Here is a 24,401-nt window from a genome sequence, read left to right as displayed (position 1 = left end):
GAATGAAACTTATTAAAAATGCATAATGACAGAATTATAAATTACATTTAAAAATACAATATATATATACTGTGCAAAAGTCTGAAGCACCCTAGCTATATATATGTGCCTAAGACTTTTACACAGCACTGTATGTAGTAATTTTATGTATTGCACTGTACTGCTACTGTAAAAACAAATTCATGACATATGTGAGTGATGATAAACCTGATTCTGATATGGGTCTCCATTGTGGACCGAGAGCGGGAAGGGAAAAGGGAGAGGGAAATCATGGTTGGGAAAAGGGGAAGGGAGAATGGAGGGAGTGGAAAGCATCAGAAAGGCATTCTGTAATGATCAATAAACCTATTGTTTGAAATCAAATGAGCTTGCCTGGGTGTGTCTGCACCATCGCCTGCCCTTGCGTTCCTTCTCTGTCACTTGTCCCACTCTCCTTCTGTGGTGCTCCCTCCTCACCATCCCCAACATCCTTTGCTTCCGTCAGATTTGCAAGCTTACTCTCTGCTCCACGTTGGCAAATACAGTACTGTGCAAAAATCTTAGGCACCCCAGCTATATACTTATGCCTAAGACCTTTGCATGGTACCGTAAATTATCTATATATATAAGTATTGTGCAATCAGGAAACCTAGAGCACTTGAAAGGTGACACCTGAGAGCTTGTCACAAGGACACATCTTCAGAATATAGTTATGACACTGGTACAATGTTTATTTTTTAAAATATATTTCTTACTATAATTTATAGTATATTGTATGTGTTGCATTGAACTATCTGATGCAAAACCACAGACTTAACAACATATGTCAGTGATAATAAACCTGATTCTGATTTTGAAGTAGACTCTCAACTGCAAACCATCCACCTGTAACAGACACATTTCAATGCCTCACAATACACCCAAGATTTCAGTTCATCAACACAAACAAGCTCGCAAGTTTGTAAATTGAGTACTTTGCAATGGATTTGTAATTACCATGAATTCATCCTGTTCCTGAAGTGAATCCAACATTTTTAAATTATCAGGTATCTGATCTATCAGGGACAGTGATGCATAAAGAAGAAAAAGGATTAGTGAGAAAGCTAGAATTCATTTGAAACTTGTCTTTAACTCCATGCAGCAAAGGTGGGCCCTATGGTATAGAAGTTTCACGGCATAGTAATGGTTGGTATAACACTATTACAGTGACAGTGATTGGAGTTCAATTCCCACCGCTGTCTGTAAGGAGTTTGTACATTCTCCCCGTGACCGCAGGGGTTTCCTCCGCATGCTCCAGTTTCCTTCCTCATTCCACAAGACGCGCGGGTTAGTAATTGTGGGCATGCTGTGCTGGTGCCAGAAGCATGACGACTCTTATTGGCTGCTCCCAGCACATCATGTGTTGGTCATTGACACAAATGACACCTTTCACTCTGTTTCAATGTACATGCTACAAATGTACGTGCTAATCTTTAATCGTTAGCTGTCTACTTTTATATCCACTATTAAGCTTCCAGATGCTTTTCTCATTCGTGATAAGTGTTCTAGCAGTCATTCATCACAAAAACAGTCACCGCAATCCAGCTCATCTATGCCAGCCCAGTTCGCTACTTATAAAAGTCCCATTTTCCTAGCTTTTACCCATATCCCTCCAAACCTTTCCTAACCTGTCTAAATGGCTTCAAATGTTGCAGTTATAGCCACCTCTACCAATTCCTCTGCCAGCTCATTTCATATACCCATCACCCTCTGAGTGAAAAGTAGTCTGTCAGATCCTTTTCAAATCTTACCCCTCATCTTAAACCTATTCCCTCTAATTTTAGAATTCCCTGCCCTGGGGAAAAAATGACTATTATAAACCACTTTAAAGTCACATGTCAGTCTTCACAATCCAGGGTGAAACTCACTGCACCAGCAAATCCAAATCCAACCTTGACAATTGGTGCTGTCTGTGTGGAGTCCGCATGCTTTCCATGTGACTGCATAGGTTTCCTCCTAATGTTCCAGTTTCCTCTCACATTCCAGAAAGATCTAGGATGATTGGCAGCTGTAATTGCCTTGAGTGTGTGAGATAGAAATGAGGGGTGGGTTATTTGAATATACTGAAAATAAAATCAATGTCAATTGTTGTCAAAGTATGTAAGCATATCGTAAAATGCATCACACTGAGGTTAATTATCTTGTAGGCATTTACAGAAAAATAAAGAAATACAACAGATTTATGAAGAACTATAGATAAACACCCCAGGTGGCGGGGTGGAAAACATCTCTAGCAAGGGAGGTGTAAGATGCTCCTTCCCTCCACCAGCCTGCAGGTCACCCTTTAGCAAGGTGTAGTACCCCCCCCCCCAATGATCAAGGTCATGTGAAGCCACAGGAGCAGGTGGTGGACGGTCATATGAGCAGCTGGTGCAGATCTCAAGTCCTGTTTATGTGACCACTGATGCCAGGCAGACAATCTCTGAAGAATATTGATAATGATTGGGGTCACCCGTCTTGTGAAGAAACAGCCCAGAATGCAGCAATGGCAAACCACTTCTGTAGAAAAGTTTGCCAACAGCAATCATGGTCATGAGACCACGATCACCCTCGTCATACACACGGCACATAATAACGATTACGATGAAACAAAGACTGACAAACAACCAATGTGCAAAAGAAGACCATTTGTGCAAATAAATGATGTGTAATACTGTGAACATTGTTTGTAGAATCCTGGAAAGTGAGTCTGTAGATTGTGGAACGTACCCACCCAGTTCAGGAGCATGATGGTTGAGGGATAATAACTGTTCCTGAACCTGGTGGTGTGGGACCTAAGTCTCCTGCCCAGTGGTAGTAGCTTCAAGAGAACATGGCCTGGATTGTGGGGGTCTTTGAAGATGGAAGTTCCTTTCTTGTGAATGGCATTGTGGATTAGTGATTGTTGGCACGGATTTGTTGGGTTGAAGGCCCTTTTTCCAAGCTGTATGATTTTATGCCCCAACATACATACCAAGGTTCACTGGAACATTTCGGTGATTATGCTCAGAAACCATTCATGACACTCTGGCAGGTATCACGTGCATATTTCCTCCTTTTTCCCGAAACAAAGACTTCCTGCAAGAACAATTCCATCACCCGCCAGTTCTTAGTTACCTTCCTTGGCACTTGACTGTGGCTCCAGTGAACATTTGTAGAAGCAGCACGGACACAAAGATGGGGCAGGTAGCGCTGAGAAAGCAGAGACTCTGCAGAAGGACTTAGGCACATTCGGAGAATGGGCAAAGTGGCAGGTGGCATACAGTGTAGGTCATTCGCTTTGGTAGAAGGAATAAAGACATGGACTATACAAGGGCCAAGGAGCAACTTTATTCACCAGATACACTTACATGTACATATTAGGAATTTGTTGTGGTGTGTTGGCATGACATGCAGCAAAAAACAATTATGCAGAATAAAGATTGTATAAAAATAAAACTAGAAGCAAGGATATTGAATAAAATATGCATAAATGCCAGCATGTATTTACATTGTAAATAACATCATAAAAGTGGTTTAAAGAATTTACAGTGCAGTGACTGAGGTAATAGATAGAAGGGGAAGGAGAGGGTTAACTAAAATGGTTGATCAGAATAACCTTCTGGGTGAAGAAACAAGATAGCTTAAGTATTTGACCTTTACATTTAACCTATCAGTTCTAGTTGTAGTTTCACCCAGTGTTTCAGTGGAAGCAGCTTGCTTGCATTTACCCTCTTTATACACCTCATGATTATGTATCCCTCCATCCAATCTCTCTCATTCTCCTACGCTCCAGGCAAAAGAGTTCTAACCTATTCAACCTTTCCCCATAAGTCATAAGACTTTAAGACGGACAGTTCCAGATAACAAAAAGCAAGTGATTCATGTCTTATGCGTGGCTCCCTCCCAAAAATAGCCATTATCTGCAAAGAGCAATAATATTTCAACATTCCTGTGTAGGGAGTCAGGGCTGGTTACAGTCCAACTCATTACCCCAAACCATTCCATTATCAAATGCAATAATTATAATCCATTAATTCTGACCCACTGATTTAAATCTCCACAAAATCCAGTCAGACAAAGTTCCTCACCTGCTGTGATGCCTCAAGTGTTGTTGGTGCATAATGAGACCACCAAGATGTACGGAACGTTTGGCTGGAGTCAGGGTATGCAAAGCCTCTCTATGCTTCCCCAATGCTCCCATTGTTCATAACTGCCCACACTGGCTTACATCTATTGTCTTCGGGTGCGCAAGTGGCCACCGCCTGAGATGGTACCTTTAAGCGGACAGGATGCAATCACTTCTCACGGGACAGTTGGGTCTTTGTGTAGCATCGGGAAGCAATGAATGCATTCCTCTGTTTAAAAGTAATGAAATAGCTGAAATAGTCAAGGTATTTGTTAAAATAAATTAACAAAAGAATTTGCACATTTAGGCATTGTTCATAATATCACGCAGCACGATTCCAACCAACTTCTATGCAATTTCTAACTCGGTGCAATAGAACTGTGTTTCTTGGCTGGAGATGGATCTAACCCAAGCAGAAGAGGTCTGTCTAAATATTCACTGCTACGGATCATTCTGCAGTCATAGAATCATAGAGCTCTACAGCACAGAAACAGAGTCTTCAGCCCATCTGTAGACCATGCCGAATCTATTATTCATCCTGGTCCCATCAAACTGCACCTGGACTACAGTTACAAGATTATGGATAGCATAATTATGCAGTAAAATGAGGCAGTAGCAGAAAATTGCATTCACAGTGGCCATAGGATTGACTTCGACAGCACAAAACTCCTGTGCCTTGCCAATGGCTTTTGGGACTGCCTGGTGAAGAAGGCCATTTAACAAAGAAAAAGGTCTCACTCTAAGTAAGAACTGGAATTCGACTGTAAACAAGGTGGGACAGAGGAAACCTGATTGGATGAGCACTAACCAATCAGGAGGATCGACAATGGGGGTATCTATACCACTGGACATGCCCAGGCATCATCACTGATGAAGATGGCAGAGTTTTTTATCGAAACGTCCTTTAAAATTGATACCTGTATCCGGCTGGAAGCCCAAGAAGAGTTTATTCCAACTGATTCTTTGTGACAACTGAAACTAATCACTGGATGTGGCATTCTGATAATAAACAATTGAAATGATATAGAGGGAGACAGTAGATGCTATTTATTATCATTGTCATTATTACGTGCCACATCACATGACCGAGACAATTGTGGTCCCATGACCATGATTGTTCTTGGCAGATTTTTCTACAGAATTGGTTTCTCATTGTCTTCTTCTGTGGAACATGCTACTCTGGGATATGGGACCTAAGGCCCTGTACCTCCTGCCTGATGGTAGTAGTGAGAGGGGAGCAGGGCCTGAGTGATTGGAGTCTTTGATGATGGATGCTGCTTTCATGTGGCAGTGGTCCATGTGAAGGGTTTTTCCTGTGATGGACTGGGCTGTATCCACAACTTTCTGTAGTCTTTTCTATTCCTGGGCATTGGTGTTACCATACTAGACCATGATGCACTCTCATCTAGATGTTTGCAAAGTTTTAGCAAACTTCTAAGGAGGTAGAACTGGTGGAAACTCGAGTAGAGATTCATCATTGTCAATATATGCCACGTCTTATGACATGGGTGATCATGATCACGACCATGATTGTTCTTCCCTAATTTTTCTACAGACGTGGTTTGTCATTGCCTTCTTCTGGTCAGTGTCTCTTCAAGACGGGTAACCCCAACCAGTAGCAATGCTCTTCAGGGATTGTCATTGGTGGCATAACCAGGACTTATGATATGCAGCAGCTGCTCATTCGACCATCCACCACCTTCTCCCATGGCTTCACGTGACCCTGATCAGGGGTCTAAGCAGGTGCTACACCTTGCCCAAGGGTGACCTGCAGGCTAGCAGAAGGAAGGAGCATCTTACACTTCCTTTGGTAGAGACATATCTCCACCCCACCACCCCACCAGTAGAAATTAGAGAGGGTAGAAAGTAGGGGCCAGATATGAAGGGTTAGTCTTCCATATTAGACAGTATACACTGATGTTGTAGAGCAGTTAAAGTCTGTACTGCAAGAGATAGAAACATAGAAAACCCACAGCGCAATACAGGCCCTTCAGCCCACAAAGCTGTACCGAACATGTTCTTACCTGAGAAGTTATCTACGGTTACCTATAGCCCTTTATTTTTCCTGAGCTCCACATACCTGTCCAGGAGGCTCTTGAAAAGCCTGATCATATCTGCCTCCACCACCGCCACCGGCAGCCCATTCCACGCACTCAACACTCTCTGCGTAAAAAACTTACCCCTGACCTCTGTACCTACTTCCAAGCACCTTAAAACTGTGCCCTCCCATGCTAGCCATTTCAGCCTTGGGGAAAAGCCTCTGACTATCCACATGATCAATGCCTCTCATTATCTTGTGCACCTCTATCAGGTCACCTCTCATCTTCCATCACTCCAAGGAGAAAAGGCCGAGTTCACTCAACCTATTCTCATAAGGCATACTCCCCAATCCAGGCATCATCCTTGTAAATCTCCTCTGAGCCCTCTCTATGGTTTCCTATACTTCCTATACTTCCTATAGTGAGGCGACCAGAACTGAGCACAGTACTCCAAGTGGGGTCTGACCAGGGTCCGATATAGCTGCAGCATTACCTCTCGGTTCCTAAACTCAATCCCACGATTGATGAAGGCCAGTACAGCATATGTTTTCTTAACCACAGAGTCAACCTGTGCAGCAGCCTTGTGTGTCCTATGGACTCAGACAACAAGATCCCTCTGATCCTCCACGCTGCCAAGAGTCTTTCCATTAATATTTTATTCTGAACCACCTCACACTTATCTAGTTGAACTCTATCTGCCACTTCTCAGCCCAGTTTCACATCCTATCAATGTCCCACTGTAACCTCCCTCAGCCCTCCACACTATCCACAACACCTCCAACCATTGTGTCATCAGCAAACTTACTAACCTATCCCTCCATTTCCTCATACAGGTCATTTATAAAAATCACTAAGAGTAGAGGTCCCAGAACAGATCTCCGGGGCACACCACTGGTGACTGACCTCCATGTAGATGTAACAATTGATTTGTGTACTGGTATGGTATTTCTCTAGCAACACAACGCCACTAAGAAACAGAAAACAGCAGAGATTGTCTTTTCAGTCCTACAGCCTATTAGGTTTCAATTACAATCCCTCTCATATTTCTCATCTTTGGTATATATAAACGAAGTCAATTTAATCTCTCCTTGTCTGGCAGTGTTAACTTAGAGAGATTTAAAGATTAGAGTTATTTGTCACATATACTGTACATTGAATTACACAGAGCATTCATACTTCTTTCAGAGAGTGACAGGATTACTAAACGAGTATGGCTACATACGCTAAACCACATTAGCGATCTAACAATCAAAGACATTCAGAAACGGTTGAAATAAGTGACACACACAGAATGCTGGAGGAGCTCAGCAGGTCAGGCAGAATCAACGGAAATAAATAAACAGTCCATAGAAACTTAGAAAACCTGTAGCACAATACAGGCCCTTCAGCCCACAAAGTCCACATTTCAGGCTGAAAGACTTCTTCAGGTCTGGAAAGGACGGAGGACGAGGCCAGAATAAAATGGTGGGGAGAGGGGAAGGGGGAGAGCTAGAACATGATAGGTTAAGCCAGAAGGGTAGGAAAGGTAAAGGGCTAGAGAGGAAGGAATCTGACCAGAGAGGAGAGTGAACCATAGGAGAAAGAAAAGGAGGAGGGGACCCAAGGGGAGTGACAGGCAAATGAGAAGAGGTCAGAGTGGGGAACAGAAGAAGAGGGGCCTTTTTTTACTGGAAGGAGAAATCAATATTCATGCCATCAGGTTGGAGGCTGCCTGGATTCGATCCTGACCTTGGGTGCTGTTAGTATGGAGTTTGCATGTTCTCCCTGCAATAGACAATAGACAATAGGTGCAGAAGTAGATCATTCGGCCCCTCGAGTCTGCACCGCCATTCTGAGATCATGGCTGATCATTCACTATCAATACCCAGTCCCTGCCTTGTCCCCATATCCCTTGATTCCCCTATCCATCAGATATCTATCTAGCTCCTTCTTGAAAGCATCCAGAGAATTGGCCTCCACCGTCTTCCGAGGCAGTGCATTCCACACCTCCACAACTCTCTGGGAGAAGAAGCTCTTCCTCAACTCTGTTTTAAATAACTGACCTCTTATTCTCAATCCATGCCCTCTGGTACTGGACTCTCCCAACATCTGGAACATATTTCCTGCCTCAATCCTATCAAATCCTTTAATTATCTTAAATGTTTCAATCAGATCCCCTCTCAATCTCCTCAATTCCAGCGTGTACAAGCCCAATCTCTCCAATCTCTCTGCGTAAGACAGCCCTGCCATCCCAGGAATCAACCCAGTGAATCTACGCTGCACTTCCTCAATTGCCAGAATGTCCTTCCTTAAACCTGGAGACCAAAACTGTACACAATATTCCAGGTGTGGTCTCACCAGGGCCTGTACAAATGCAAAAGAACATCCTTGCTCTTGTATTCAATTCCCCTTGTAACAAAGGCCAACATTCCATTTGCCCTCTTCACTGCCTGTTGCACTTGCTCATTCACCTTCGTTGACTGGTGAACTAGGACTCCTAGGTCTCTTTGTATTTCTCCCTTACCTAACTCGACACCATTCAGACAATTCTCTGCCCTCTTGTTCCTGCTTCCAAAGTGGATAACTTCACATTTATTCACATTGAATGACATCTGCCAAGTATCTGCCCACTCACTCAGCCTATCCAAGTCTCCCTGTATTCTCCTAACGTCCTCTTCGCATGTCACACTGCCACCCAGTTTAGCATCGTCAGCAAACTTGCTGATATAGTTTTCAATGCCCTCATCTAAATCATTGACATAAATCGTAAAGAGCTGTGGTCCCAATACAGAGCCCTGTGGTACCCCACTAGTCACCTCCAGCCAGTCTGAGAAACACCCATTCACTGCTACCCTTTGCTTTCTATCTGCCAACCAGTTTTCCATCCATGTTGAAACCCTGCCCCCAATGCCATGAGATCTGATTTTACTCACCAATCTCCTATGTGGCACCTTATCGAATGCCTTCTGAAAATCTAGGTACACAACATCTACTGGCTTACCCTCATCTAACATCCTTGTTACACCCTCAAAAAACTCCAACAGATTAGTCAAGCATGATTTGCCCTTGGTAAATCCATGCTGGCTCGGCCTAATCCTATTTCTGCCATCTAGATGTGCCACTATTTCGTCCTTAATAATGGACTCAAGCATCTGACGTTAGGATAGTTCTCCGTTTTCTCCTTCCCTCCCTTCTTGAAAAGTGGGACAACATTAGCCACTCTCCAATCTTCAGGAACTGATCCTGAATCTAAGGAACATTGGAAAATGATTACCAATGCATCCGCAATTTCCTGAGCCACCTCTTTTAGAACCCTCGGATGCAGACCATCTGGACCCGGGGATTTATTAGCCTTCAGTCCTACCAGTCTACTCATCACAGTTTCTTTCCTAATGTCAATCTGTCTCAATTCCTCTGATATCTTATGACCCTGGCCCATCCATACATCTGGGAGATTGCTTGTGTCCTTCCTGGTGAAGACAGATCTAAAGTATGCATTAAATTCTGTTGCCATTTCCCTGTTTCCCATAACAATTTCTCCCAATTCATTCTTCAAGGGGCCAACATTGTTCTTAACTATCTTCTTTCTTCTCGCATAGCTAAAAAAGCTTTTGCTATCCCCTTTTATATTCCTGGCTAGACTGAGCTCATACCTGATTTTTTCTCTCCGTATTGCTTTTTTAGTTAAGATCTGCTGTTCCTTAAAACTTTCCCAATCATCTGTATTCCCACTCATCTTAGCCCTGTCATACTTCTTTTTCTTTAATGCTATACAATCTCTGACTTCCTTTGTCAACTACTGTGGCCCCTTCCCCCTCTTTGAATCCTTCCTTCTCATTGGAATGAACTGCATTTGCATCTTTTGTATTATGCCCAAGAATATCTGCCACTGCTGATCCACTGTCTTTCCTGCCAGGGCATCCGCCCATTTAACTTTGGCCAGCTCATCCCTCATGGCTCCGTAGTCTCCTTTATTTAATTGCAACACTGACACCTCTGATCTGCCCTTATTCCTCTCAAATTGTAGATAAAAACTTATCATGTTATGATCACTACTTCCTAATAGCTCCTTTACTTCAAGATCACTTATCAATTCCTGTTCATTACACATCACCAAGTCCAAAATAGCCTCGTTCCTGGTTGGCTCAAGCACAAGCTGTTCCAAAAATACATCCTTTAGACACTCCACAAACTCCCTATCCTGGGGTCCAGCACCTACCTGATTCTCCCAGTCCACCTGCATGTTGAAATCTCCCATAACGACTGCATTACCTTTAGCACATGCCAATGTTAACTCTCTAATCAACTTGTACCCAATATCCACGCTACTGTTTGGGGGCCTGTACACAACACCCATTAGGGTCTTTTTACCCTTACTGTTCCTCAGCTCAATCCACACAGACTCTACTTCCCCTGTTCCCAAGTCACCTCTTGCTAAGGACTGAATCTCATTCCTCACCAACAGGGCCACCCCACCCCCTCTTCCCATATTTCTGTCTCTACGATAGCACGTATACCCTGGTACACTCAATTCCCAGGCCTGATCCCCTTGCAGCCATGTCTCCGTTATCCCAACAATATCGTAGTTCCCCATTTTCATCTGAGCTTCAAGCTCATCTGTCTTATTTCTGACACTACGTGCATTCAAGTATAGAATTCTTAGCCCATTCCTCCTCTCTTTGCTTAAAACACTGTCTACTGTACCTAACCCAGCTCCTTGAACTTCCATCGGGCAAATTGCACCCTGAATTTTGATGACCTTCTCAAGATCACCCAAACCTTGTACACATTTAACCCCATGCACCTTCTGACCAACCCTCTGGATCTGGATCCCTGCCCCCTGCACATCTAGTTTAAACCCCCCCGAGCAGCACTGGCAAATACTCCTGCAAGAATGTTAGTACCCCTCCGGTTCAGATGTAGACCATCCCTTCAAAACAGATCCCAATGTCCCTGGAACAAAGACCAATTATCCAAAAACCTGAACCCTTCCTTCCTGCACCATGCTCTCAGCCTCGTATTAATGTGCATAATCATTCTATTCTTCGCCTCACTCACACGTGGCACAGGTAGCAATCCCGAGATTGTCACCCTGGAGGTCCTGCCTTTCAGCTTCACTCCTAACTCCCTGAACTCTCTAAGCAGGACCCCCTCACTCACCTTACCTACATCATTGGTCCCTACATGGACCACTACATCTGGGTTCATGCCCTCACTCTCAAGAATAGCCTGCACCCGATCTGAGATGTCCCGGACCCTGGCACCAGGGAGGCAACATACCATCCGAGACTCCCGATCTGCCCCACAAAATCTCCTATCTGCCCCCCTAACTATAGAGTCCCCTAAAACTATCGCTCTCTTCTCTTCCCTCCTCCCCTTTCTAGTTGAGGGTTCAACCTCTGTGCCAGAGGCAGGACCACTACAACTCATTCCTGGTAGGTCATCCCCATCAACAGTATCCAGTACGGTATACTTATTGTTAATGGGAATGGCCGCAGGGGTGCTCTGCTCTCTCTGCCTGCTCCCCCTGCCTCTCTGGACCGTCACCCATCTGCCTACTTCTTGGTTTTTTGGTGTGACTACCTCCTGATAACTCCTATCTATCTCTGCCTCCACCTCCCGAATGATCCGTAGTTCATCCAGCTCCTGCTCCAACTCCCTAACTCGGTCTGATAGGAGCTGCAGCTGGACGCACCTTTTGCAGGTGTGGTCATCAGGGACAACTGTGTTGACCCTGACCTCCCACATACTGCATACGGAGCACACCACTGCTCTGACTGTCTCCCCCATACCTGAACTGGATTAATAGAATAAGTTTAAAAAGCACCTAGCGACCTTACCTTCTTCCCCTCAGCGAGCAATCACACAGGCTTACCGAAGTCCCCTTACGCCGAAGCCCACTTAGCCAAAGCCCAGGACTCTGCTTCCACGGACTCCGCTGCCCGCTCTGAAAAGAAGTCCTGCCTTTTAAAGTGTGCGCTCGATGCTGACGTCACTCGTGCCTGCGCAGTTCCCCCTCCTCCACAGGTATTGACCAGGTAGGCTTAAATCCTATCTACACGGTCGAATTCTCTGAGCTCCCAGCTGAATCACAAGCTGTAACTTGCTCCCGATTCAAATGAAACTGCAACTGGGAGAGTTTCCTCTGGGCACCCTGGTTTCCTCCCATATCAAGGACATGTAGGTTAGTAGTACAGCTGGCCACTCTAAGTGGCCCCTGGTGCATAGACAAGTAGCAGAATCTGGAAGAAAATAAAATGGGCCTAGCGTGGGAATCCTATTTTATTCTTATACAGTTTGGTGCCTGATGGACAGTGCAGACTTTGTTGGGCTGAAGGGCCATTTACCAACTTATACAACCCCGTGAATCATTATTTTTACTGACAATATACAACAGATAGTCAAATTTGCCCAACGCATTACTGGCTCCAGCCTACACACCATCAAAGGACATATAAAACAAAAGGTGCCAGGAAAGGGCCAGTAACATCATGAAGGATCCCACCCACCCTGCTCGTGGACTGTTTGCCCCACTCCCATCAGGGAGCCAGCAATGTAGCATCCACACCAAGACTGCCAGACTCAAAAATAGCTACTTACCCAATCAGTAACATTGATTAACACCTCCACGCATTAACCCACCCCTCCACACCCCCAATCACCACTACTTTATCATTTTCTGTCTGCCACCTTATGTACAGACACTCCTGGGCCTAGTATCACTTTATGAACATACAAGCAATCTATGTATATAAGCCTCTTATATATTTATATTTATTGTGTTATTTTATTGTGTTCAATATCTTTCTGTGTTTTTTGTGCCGCATTGGATCTGGAGTAACAATTATTTCTTCTGTATTAAACTTGTGTACTTGGGGCAGCACAGTAATATAGTGGTTAGCACAACACTGTATGGTACCAGAGACCCAGGTTCAATTCCTGACACTGCCTGTAAGGGGTTTTACACTCTCCCCATGGCCATGTGGGTTTCCTCCGGGTGCTCTGGTTTCTTCCCACAGTTCAAAGTCATACCGGTTGGTAAGTTCATTGATCAATGTAAATTGTGCTAGGATTAGGCGAGAGTTAAATTGTGGATTGCTGGGGACACAGCTCAAAGGGCCAGAAGGGCCTATTCCGTGCTGCATCTCAATAAATAAATAACATTAAACAACCTGGAGTGAGATTTGTTGTTCTGTGGCAGCGTTACAGTGCAAGACAAAAGAAACTATATGTTACAATAAAAATAAATAAAGAGGAATAATGAGGTAGCGTTTGTGGGCAGTCCCATTTCTCTTTGTGGGCAGTCCAGGAATTAGTCCTCAACTATCTGCAAATCACCTACATCAATCAAGACCTCTGTTGGCCAGTGTCAACCTTGGATGTTTCACCCTAATTGTCTATGTAATACTCAAGCCAGGTCAGTATGATATGGAAAGCAAGCTGTTACTAGTCACATACATCAAGAGGCTACAGGAGTATTGTCTACAACTCTTATAATACTTGTGTAGAAAAATACATCGTGAAATTTGCTGTTTTGTGGCAATGGTACAGTGCAGTACGTTACAAGAAGGAATAACTTTAGAAAAATGTGATGCAAAGTTAACTATCATTTATATCCTCAGCAGCCCATCTCCCACAGACACACACCATTCTGTTCCATCTAATGCTAATTTGTAAGTTTCCAAAAAAATGATTAATTTGGTAACATGCATCTTACATCAAAGTTGAAATCAATTTTAGTTCATCTGCTCTTGTACAAACCCACATCATGGTTAATGGCCTCCAGGCCATTGTCTCCTATACCACCACCAACCATATCAGCTCTGGGGATCTCCCATCCACTGCCACCAACCTCATAGTTCCCACACCCCGCATTTCCCATTTCTACCTCCTACCCAAGATCCACAAACCTGCCTGTCCAGGTAGACCTAATGTCTCAACTTGCTCCTGCCCCACCGAAATCATTTCTGCATACCTGGACACTGTTTTATCCCCCCTTGTTCAATCTCTTCCCACCTAAGTTCATGACACTTCTCACGCTTTGAATTTTTTCAATGATTTTGAGTTCCCTGGCCCCCACCGCCTTATTTTCACCATGGACGTCCAGTCCCTATATACCTCCATCCCCCACCAGGACAGTCTCAAAGCTCTTCACTTCTCTTTGGATTCCAGACCTAACCAATTCCCCTCTACCACCACTCTCCTCTGTCTAGCGGAATTAGTTCTTACACTCAATAATTTCTCCTTTGGCTCCTCCCACTTCCTCCAAACCAATGGTGTAGCCATGGGCACCCATATGGGTCCCAGTTATGCCTGCCTTTTTGTTGGCTTTGTGGACCAGTCCATGTTCAAAGGCTATATGGGTATCCATCCCCCCTTTTCCTTCACTACATCGACGACTGCATTGGCGCTGCCTCCTGCACACATGCTGAGCTCGTTGACTTCATTAACTTTGCCTCCAACTTTCACCCTGACCTCAAATTTACCTGGTCCATTTCCGACACCTCCCTCCCCTTTCTTGATCTTGCTGTCTCCGTCTCTGGAGATGTTATCTACTAATATCTACTATAAGCCTACAGACTCTCACAGCTACCTGGACTATTCCTCTTCCCACCCTGTCTCGTGCAAAAATGCTATCCCCTTCTCACAATTCCTCCACCTCCGCCGCATCTGCTCTCAGGATGAGGCTTTTTATTCCAGGACGAAGGAGATGTCTTCCTTTTTTAAACAAAGGGGCTTCCCTTCTTCCACCATCAACTATGCTTTCAAACACATCTCTCCCATTTCCCGCACATCTGCCCTCACCCCATCTGCCCGCCACCCCACTCAGGATAGGGTTCCCCTTGTCCTCACCTACCACCCCACCAGCCTCCAGGTCCAACATATAATTCTCCGTAACTTCCGCCACCTCCAATGGGATCCCACTACCAAGCACATCTTTCCCTCCCCCAATCTTTCTGCTTTCTGTAGGGATCACTCCCTACGCCACTCCCTTGTCCACTCATCCCCCCCCATCCCTTCCCACCGATCTCCCTCCTGGCATGTATCCTTGTAAGCGGAATATGTGCTACACCCGCCCTTACACTTCCTCCCTCCCCACCATTCAGGATGGTTAAAGGATTCTTACATGCCTCCAATGTAGCTGCTTCTACTATTACCCCTTATAGGACCTTCCACGCACCTGCCACTCTCTGTATAAAGAACTTACCTCTGATATCCCTCATACTTCCCTCCAATTATCATAAAATTTTGCCCCTCACATTAGCCATTTCCACCCTGGGAAAATGTCTCTGGCTTTCCGCTCAATCTATGCCTTTTATCATCTTGTACACTTCTATCAAGTCACATCTCATCCTCTTTCACTCCAAAGAAAAATGCAGCAGCTCACTCAACTTATCTTCATAAGACGTGCCGCTAATCTGGGCAGTTGCTGGTAAATCTCCTCTGCACCCTCTAAAGCTTCCACATCCTGCTTCTAATGGGGTAACCAGAAATGAAGCAATACCCCAAGTGTGGTCTAACCAGAGTTTTACAGAGCTGAAACATTTACTTCATGGGTCTTGAACTCGATCCCTTGACTACAGAAGGCCAACAGACCAGCCGCCTTCTTAACCACCATATCAACTTGTGCTCCACCCTATCAACATGAGCTGCATCTTTGAGGGATCTATAGATCTGAATCCCAAGATCCCTCTGTCTCGACACTGTTAAGAATCCTGCCATTAACCTTGCATTCTGCCTTCAAATTTGACCTTCCAAAGTGAATCAATTCACATTTTCAATGGGCCTAATGGCCTACTTCTGTCTATATGACGATGACTAATGGTTTGATTATGTCAATAGCTTGGCCCACAAGAAGGGAGTTCTGGAAACTCTTGGAGCTTAATGACAGCATTCATAGTGAAGGAACAACTTAATTTGATATTTGAGATATTCTCTAATGGAAGTATTACGTTTTAAAAAGATATCATATTTACTAAAGGATCAATAGGAATTTAACAATAACAAAGACTTATTTGATGTACAGAAATACTCTAATGTCCTACCTGCTAGGCTGTGATGGTTAATTTGCAATTTGGACATTTCCAAAAGTCCAAACATTGAGGCCTGATGCCGGAACCCTGAGTCGGCGAAACCCTGCAAGTCCGCTCAGAAACTCAAAAGCCCAATGTCTGTGAATCCATGAGTCCTCTGGAGGCTGAGGCCGAAGACGACCTATGCTGGGGTTAGAAGACAGTGCATGTGTGTGTGTGGGCAGGTGTGATGGAGGAAAGGGCCTCATTAGGTTCAGTATGTTCCATTCTGTGTTGTTCTGCTGAGCGTTGCGGGCTTGCTGTGTTGGTGCTGGAATGCATGGCAACACTTGCGGGCTGCCCCCAGCGCATCCTTGGGTGTGTTGGTTGTTAATGCAAGCAAAGTGTTTAACTATACACTCAGTGGCCTCTTTATTAGATACCTCCCGTACCCAATAAAGTGCAAATGAATACGTGCTTGTGGTCTTCTGCTGCTGCTGTCCATCCACTTCAAAGTTTGATGTGTCGCATGTTCAGAGATGCTGCTCTTCACACCACTGTTGCAAAGCTTGGTTGCTTGACCTCCTGCTGCCTTCCTATCAGCTTGAACCAATCTGGTCTTTCTCTCTAACCTCTCTAATTAACATAGTGTTGTTGAAGAGCCATCAATCATCGGATGTTATATTTGCTTGCACCAGTCTCCATAAACTCCAGAGACTTTTTTGTGCATGAGAACCTCAGCAGATCAGAGGTTTCTGGGGTACTCAAGTTAACCCACCTAGCACCAACAATCACTCCATGGTCAGAATCAGTTAGATCCTATTTCTTCCTCATTCTGCTACCTGGTCTGAACAACAACTGAACTTCTGGAGCATGCCTGCATGCTTCTATGCATTGAGTTGCTGCCACATGATTGGTTGGTTCCATATTTGCATTGACGAGCGGGTGTAAGGTATACCTAATAAAGCAGCCTCTAAATGTCTGTTTTGATCTACGCATGATAAATAAATCTGAATCTGAAATCACCCATTCGTGTTGAGTAGTGGCAGTTCAATGAACCTCTCTATCTCAGTTTGGAGCTTACTTTGCTGGGCACACAAAGGACAACTTCCTTTAAGCGGTTTCCAGGAGATTTTTGATCATGTGCAGTGTTACAGGGACCTTGGCACACTTAGACTGAGAGAAAAAATGAAAAGTCATCACGTTAATGAGTTTAAGGCTGTGGGAAGCCAAGCAGGTCTATTTATAGCCTTGGTCTTCTGTTAGTGATACCAGGCATGCAGATGTAAGTAGAAACCTCTGTTTAATGTGTTCCAAGAAGAATGTCTGAGACATTCGGTGCATGTTATTAAATCTCCATTGTTTGCTGCATGATTCAAAGACCACAAAACCCTTGAAGCATTTTGCTTGCATAGTTCATCAGAAATGAGCCAGGTCTTAGTGATACAGAAATCAACAGGCAATCTGTTCACATCTGTCACGTTGCAGCCTTTGTCTCCCCGCTTTATGCATCTGCTGTGGTCAGTTCTCTACAGGAATCTTGCTCACAAAGAATTCCCCCCCCCCAACCGCCCCTTTCCCCAATGTGTCATCTAAACACATTCCATTGAGCAGCTCACCATCAGCTCTCAATAGAGACAAATCATCTCATTCAGACCTAGAAACTTGCTTATTCATCAGTGCTATCAAAGGTGGGGTGATGGTTCATCTCTACCAAGGGAGGTGTAAGGCAGTCCTTCCCTCCCCTAGCCTGCAAGTCACCGTTGGGCAATGTGTAGCACCTGCTTAGACCCCGACCAGGGTCATGTGAAGCCATAGGAGTAAGTGGTGGATGGTCAGATGAGCAGCTGGTGCATCTCACATGTCCTGATGCCAGGCAGACCATCTTTGAAGAGTATTGATAATGGCTGGGGTCACCCATCTTTTAAAGACACTGCCCAGAAAAAGGCAATGGCAAACCACTTCTGTAGAGAAATTTGCCAAGAGCGATCATGGTCATAGATAAGAATGATCGCCTATATCATACGGCATATGGCGATGATGATGATGCCATCAAAGGAAAAGGACCGAGGAAATAATTTGAGGTAGTAAGAGGTTTGGGCAATAAGTTCATAAGATGTAGGAGCTGAATTAGTCCATTCATCCCACCAAGTCTGCTCTGCCATTCCATCATGACCAATTTATTACACCTCTCAATCCATTTCTCCTGTCTTCTCCCTGTAATCTTTGACACCATGACTAATCAAGAACCTATTAACCTTCATTTTAAATATACCCAATGACTTGGTCTCCACTGCTGTCTGTGGCAATGCATTCCACAGATTCACCATTCTCTGGCTAAAGAAATTCCTCCTCATTTCTATTCTAAAGGGAGAATTCTATTCTGAGGCTGTGCCCCCTGGTCCTAGACTCTTCCACTATAGGAAACATCCTCTCCATATCTGTCAATGGCTTTTCGATATACGACAGGTTTCATTGAGATCCTCACCTCAATTTTTTGAACTCCAGTGAGTACCGATTCAAAGCCATCAAACATTCCTCAACCCTGACCCCTTCATTCCTAGGACCATTCTCATGAAATTGTGATTGAAGACATCAGTCAGTGGAATATTTAAAAGGTATAAATCACTGATAGTAAATAGATTAAAGGCCAAATATGCAAAATGTTTGTGGTAAAATGTTTCTATAGATGTGCTGCTGATCAGGGGAATTGTTGAACTACCAGTAAATGGAAGGCACTAGTCCACTAGCACAAACAGTCCTAAGAACTTCTTGTTGTCTCTACTCCCCCAGTCCAGAGGTTCAGAGATGTTTTTGCTTGCCCAGTGGATGTTAAACTGTCTACTAGACTAGTATTTCATTCATATAGTGATATATACTGCAGGAGTAGAGGATACCATCATCTGCAAGTCCAGAATCTGAGGCCTGAAGTCACCAAATATCAAAGCCCTAAGATTGATTGGAAGTCTGGACATCAAGCCTTTGATTTATGAGTCTGCAAATTCACTGGGGTAGTCAGGGGCCCAATATCTGAGTTCATGCATCCACTGGAGGTTTAATGCCCAATAACGGCCTGTCCTTGGGTTGGAGGCCTGCATATGCATCCAAGAGTGGGTGGGTGGGAGGAAAGGGGTTTGTTTTGCTGTTTAGGCACATTCCTCTGAAAACATCTTGCCCCCCCCCCTCCATGTTTCAACTTTCCCCTTTATCCTAAATGCATGTCCTCCAATATTTGATATTTCTACCCTGGAAAAGATTCCATCTACTTTGTCTATGCCCCTTAGTTTTATAAACTTTTCCGGTATGATATATAATGTTCCTTATAAAAGAGAACACTTTTCTTACATGTCCAAAGATATTCTAAAGTTGAAAGGCAAATAGCAGGGAACTTCTAAGAAATGCAACTGAGGAACATTCTATTGTAAAATCATTACGCCTAATCTATTTAACTTTTCCCTATTAGCCCATTTTAGATTTTAGTCCAGTATACTTTCTCTGTATTACTTACAATGCATTAATATCCTTCCTTAAATGATAAGATCATCACTGTACATTTCTTGCAAATGAGAAAAATTGAGCGAATTGGGCTCATTTTAGGAACAACTTCTTCCCTCTGCTATTACATTTCTGAGTGGATAATGAATCAACACATGAACACTATTTCACTATTTTAACACTAATTATTTAACTTAATTCTTTTATATATATATTTAAAATACATTTTAGTGTAATTTATAATATTTTTACGTATTGCATTATACAGCTGCACAACAATAAATTCTATGGAGTTCTTGCATCCAATGGACCCTTGGCACAACTACAAAGCCAAAAGGTCAAATGTGTTTGTCAGTGATATTAAACCTGATCCTGATTCTAAACTAGGGCTTTGCTCTTTGGACAGAAGAATGAGGGGTGACTTGATAGAGGTATACAAAATGATAAAAGGTATAGACTGAGTGGACCGCCAGAGATATTTTTTCCCCAGGAAAAAATTTTAAGGTGATTGGAAAAAGTATAGAAGGGATGTCAGAGGTAAGTTTCAGAATGATATATTTGTGGAATGTGCTGCCAGGGGTGGTGATAGAGACAGATACATTAAGGACATTTAAGAAACTAAGATATGCATATGGCTGATAGAAAATGGAAGGCTATGTATGAGGGCAAGGATTCATCTGTGAATAGGTTAAAAGGTTGGCACACCATCGTGGACTGAAGGCCCTGTACTGTGCTGTACTGTTCTACAGTATGTTCTATGTTTAACTGTGGTCTCACCAGCATCCTGCTCAGCTGAACCATAACTTCTCCCTTTTGAATTCAAACCACCCAGTAAATAAACAAAAATATTCTCCTCACTTTCCTGACTACTTGCTGTGCCTGCATACTAATCGTGCACTAGGAGATCAAATACCTTTGCATCTTCAAGCACTGTAATCATTTACCGCTTGCTCTCCTTACACTGTTGCCATCAGAACGGAAGGCACAGGAGCCTCGAGTCCCACACGGCCCAGTTCAGGAAGTTATTACACCTCAGCCATCAGGTCTTGAACCAGAGGGGATAATTTCATTCACACCAGCACTGAGTTGATCCCTCACTCTTAAGGACTCTACAACTCGTATTCTCAATATTTATTGCTTATTTATTTATTTAGTATAATTATTATTTCTGTTTCTTTATATTTGCACAGTTTGTTGTGTTTTACACATTGGTCTTTGTCGTATATGGTTTCTCATTGAATCTTTTGTGTTTAAAGAGTCATATAGTCATAGAAAAGTACAGCACAGAAACATACCCTTTGGCCCATCTAGTCAATGCTGAACCATTTAAACGGCCTACTCCCATCAACTTGCACAGGGGCTATAACCATCCATACTCCTATCATCAATGTACCTATCCAAACATCTCTTAAGTGTTGAAATTGTGCTTACATGCACCACTTGTGCTGGTAGCTCATTCCACACTCTCACGAGGATGATTCCGGGAATGAAGCATTTGGCAGCTTTGGGCCTGTACTCACTGGAATTTGGACGAATGTGTGGGGATCTCATTGAAACCTACCAAAGGTTGAAAGAACTAGATAGGGTGGACGTGGAGAGGGTGTTTCTTCTGGTGGGGGTATCCAGAACTAGAAGGCCAGGCCTCAAAATTGAGGGACGACCCTTTAGAACAGGGGTATGGAGGATTTTTTTTAACCAGAGAGCAGTAAATCTGTGGAATGCTCTGCCACAGACAGCGGTGGAGGATAAATCCATGTATTTAAGATGGAAGTGGATCATTTCCTGATCAGTCAGGGCTTCAAAGGATATGGTGAGAAGGCAGGTGTATAGAGCCGAGTGGGATTCGGGATCAACCATGGTGGAATGGCAGAGCAGACTTGATGGGCTGAATGGCCTAATTCTGCTTCCATGTCTTATTATTATATGGACCCTCTGAGTGAAGAAGTTTCCACTCAGCTTCCCATTAAACTTTTCACCTTTCAACCTTAACCCATAACTAGTTGTAACTAGTTGTTGTCGACCCAACCTCAGTGGGAAAAGCCCGCTTGCATTGACTCTACCTATACCCCTCATCATTTTGTATTAACTGTGAATGCCCACAAGAAAATGAATCTCAGGGTAGTATAAGGTGACATACATGCACTTTAATAAATTTGCTTTGAACTTTGAGGCATCCTCATTCTTCTGTCCCTTCTTGGATTTGATACAGTGAAGCTAGTTTACCACATTGATCCTACCTCAGTACAGAAAAGAAACACTTGCCCCCTGAGAGGGCTACAGGTAATATGAAATAAAAGGTGACATGGTGCAATGCCTGATGGAGCAGCATTTCCAACATCTTGTGTGTGCATCTACAGAATCTATCATGTTTAGAAGTTACACAAGGCAGAGAAGAGAGGGGGAGAGAAGATTGCAGTAATGAGAAGAAAAAGACTGTGCAAAATAAAAGACAGACCATGGTGGTGCAGGAGACAGTCCATGATATTCCATTGCTGAGGGTTAGGGCTGTGCAGGTTGTTTAGGCATTTTTAGGATGGAGTCATTACTACAAAGGCCAACATTCACTGCTGATGATGATTCAGAATCAGATTCACACTTACTCATCACATGGACGCTGAAACACACAATGTAATGCATTAAAAGCCAACAGACCCAAGGATGTGCTGGGGGCAAGTGTCGCCAGACATTCCAATGCCAACGTTGCATGCCCACCTCACTCAGCAGAACAAGGCAGAGCACAAAGAAACACAACATACAAAGAAACAAAGCAGCAACAGCAAAAGAAGCCGTATTTTTGCCAACCACCCACCAGTCATCCAACCACAGGACAGCCATCTTCGGCCTCCAGCCTCCAGAGGACTAGTGGATTCAAAGATGTTGGACATCCCCATGGACTCACAGACTCACAGACCAAGGGCTTCAATCATCACACCATGAGTTGTGGACTTCTTATCGATTTTTCGTACTTGCAGGGTGGTTGGGTCCATTGCATGCAAGAACTCCATAGAACTGTTTGATAAAGAATAATGTTTAAACTGACCCCAGGTCTCGAAGGTGAGACTCTGAACTCTAAGCCTCAAACTGGAGGCTCCCAGTAATTCACTGATTAAGGCTCTGGCCGTTAGGAATTTGACTTCTGGACTTCTGATCGAAGGTCTCTACTTAAACTGCCATTGCTCTGAAGATGATTATCCTATGATAAAAAATATTCTTGTGACATGGAGAAGATCTCGCATGGTTGTGATCCCAGCTTTCCTCAATTTGAGAAATAGTATCAAAGAAATGGGTTCAGTTTAATCATCTGTAATGGAATCTAGGTATGGAAAGCATCCAACTCCTGGGAATTTACACTTCACCACGGTGGGTACAAAATGCCCAGAAACAAAACAACCCTGAATTGAAACCTCTTATGATCCTTCTTATGGTTTAATTAAAGCCTCACTTCACTGATCACATATTAAACATCATTCTTTAGCAAACAGTTCTATGGAGTTCTTGCATCCAAGGTACCCTTGGCACAACTACACAGCAAATACGAAAAGTGATTACAAGATAATAAGATTAGGACTGTGGGAAATGGGTTGGTCTATGAATAGCTCTGATCTACTGTTAATAATATCAGGTGCAGAGCAGTGATCAATTTACTTTGGAATAAAGAAATTTCACATGGGCTTGTTAACACGTTCAATACCATATCTTTTTTATTTATAAACATTCATTTTGAGGGGCCTGGGTTCAATGGCAAGGGCACCTCTTATATACCTTCCCAATTGAGAAGCCAGCAGTATTTTTCTTAAACATGCATCGTTGTGCTGAAAAACCTCAGTATCATATTCAGCGCAGAAACAAACTGTTCTGCCCACTTCAGCCATGCTGACCATGGGCAATCCACCTATACTGCATTCTGTCATAGTTTTGCAAAGTAGAAGTGTGTCTTCAGGATCCTGATGGTAAACCCCATGAACCTGTCTAAAAGGCTCTTAAAAACCATATTGTATCCACTTCCACCAGCATCACAGACAATGCATTCCACACACCCACCACCTACACAGTTATTACTTTTCAAACATCAGGCTCCTAAACATCGTGGATAACTTCACTCAACTCAACAATGAACTGATTCCACAATCTATGGATTCACTTTCAAGGACTCCACATCTCATGTTCTCAGGACTATTTATTTACTTATTTTTTTACTTGCAGTTTGTCTTATTTTGTCCATTAGTTGTTTGTCAATCTTTGTATGTAGTTTTTCACTGACTCTATTGTACTTCACTGTTCTACTGTGAAAGCCTGCAAGGAAATGAATCTCAGTATCGTACATGGGTGACATATATATACTTTGATAATAAATTACTTCGAACTTTGACTGGAGGTTAGAAAATGCTGTTCTCTTATTCAAAATAAACAATATGGTTAAGCTAGGAAACTCTGTGCCACTGGGTCTTAAATAACTAAGAAGTGTAAAAGTATTATAAGGGAAAGCACTTACCTCACAAAGTTTCAAAGGTTCATTTATTATCAAAGTATGTATGCAATGTACAACTCTGATATCATTCTTCTCCAGATAGCCATGAAATAAAGAAAAACAATGGAAGTCAGTTCAAAGAATAGGAGCAAACCCACACATACAAAAAGGAACAGCAACACAATCATCAACCCAGCCCAAACCTCCCTCCCCTTGGCCCCAAATCCCCCTCCCCTGCACAAAAAACTAACAGAATCACATAAAGAGCACAATCTGCCAAACCCCCCCCCCTCCCTGCACAA

The 24,401-nt window shown here is 43.4% G+C and overlaps 1 long non-coding RNA gene across 5 annotated transcripts in view; it reads right to left on the bottom strand.

The window, feature by feature from the left end:
• The window catches only part of LOC132393546 (uncharacterized), a 34,040-nt gene that overhangs the window by 5,206 nt on the left and 4,433 nt on the right, over positions 1 to 24,401 (bottom strand). For 2 of the 5 annotated variants that reach the window (XR_009511918.1, XR_009511920.1), the window contains exons 2-3: positions 24,124 to 24,189; positions 4,068 to 4,334 (exon numbers count right to left, since the gene is read on the bottom strand). This is a non-coding gene — a long non-coding RNA (uncharacterized LOC132393546). Of the gene's footprint in view, positions 1 to 4,067; positions 4,357 to 24,123; positions 24,190 to 24,401 lie in introns of all 5 variants that reach the window. The other 3 variants (XR_009511916.1, XR_009511919.1, XR_009511917.1) reach the window with 2 other exon arrangements.

This window comes from Hypanus sabinus, chromosome 4 (assembly GCF_030144855.1).
Source record: "Hypanus sabinus isolate sHypSab1 chromosome 4, sHypSab1.hap1, whole genome shotgun sequence".
Taxonomy (NCBI): domain Eukaryota; kingdom Metazoa; phylum Chordata; class Chondrichthyes; order Myliobatiformes; family Dasyatidae; genus Hypanus; species Hypanus sabinus.
Note: the sequence above shows the minus strand (reverse complement) of the source record. Positions and strands in the feature narration are given on the sequence as shown.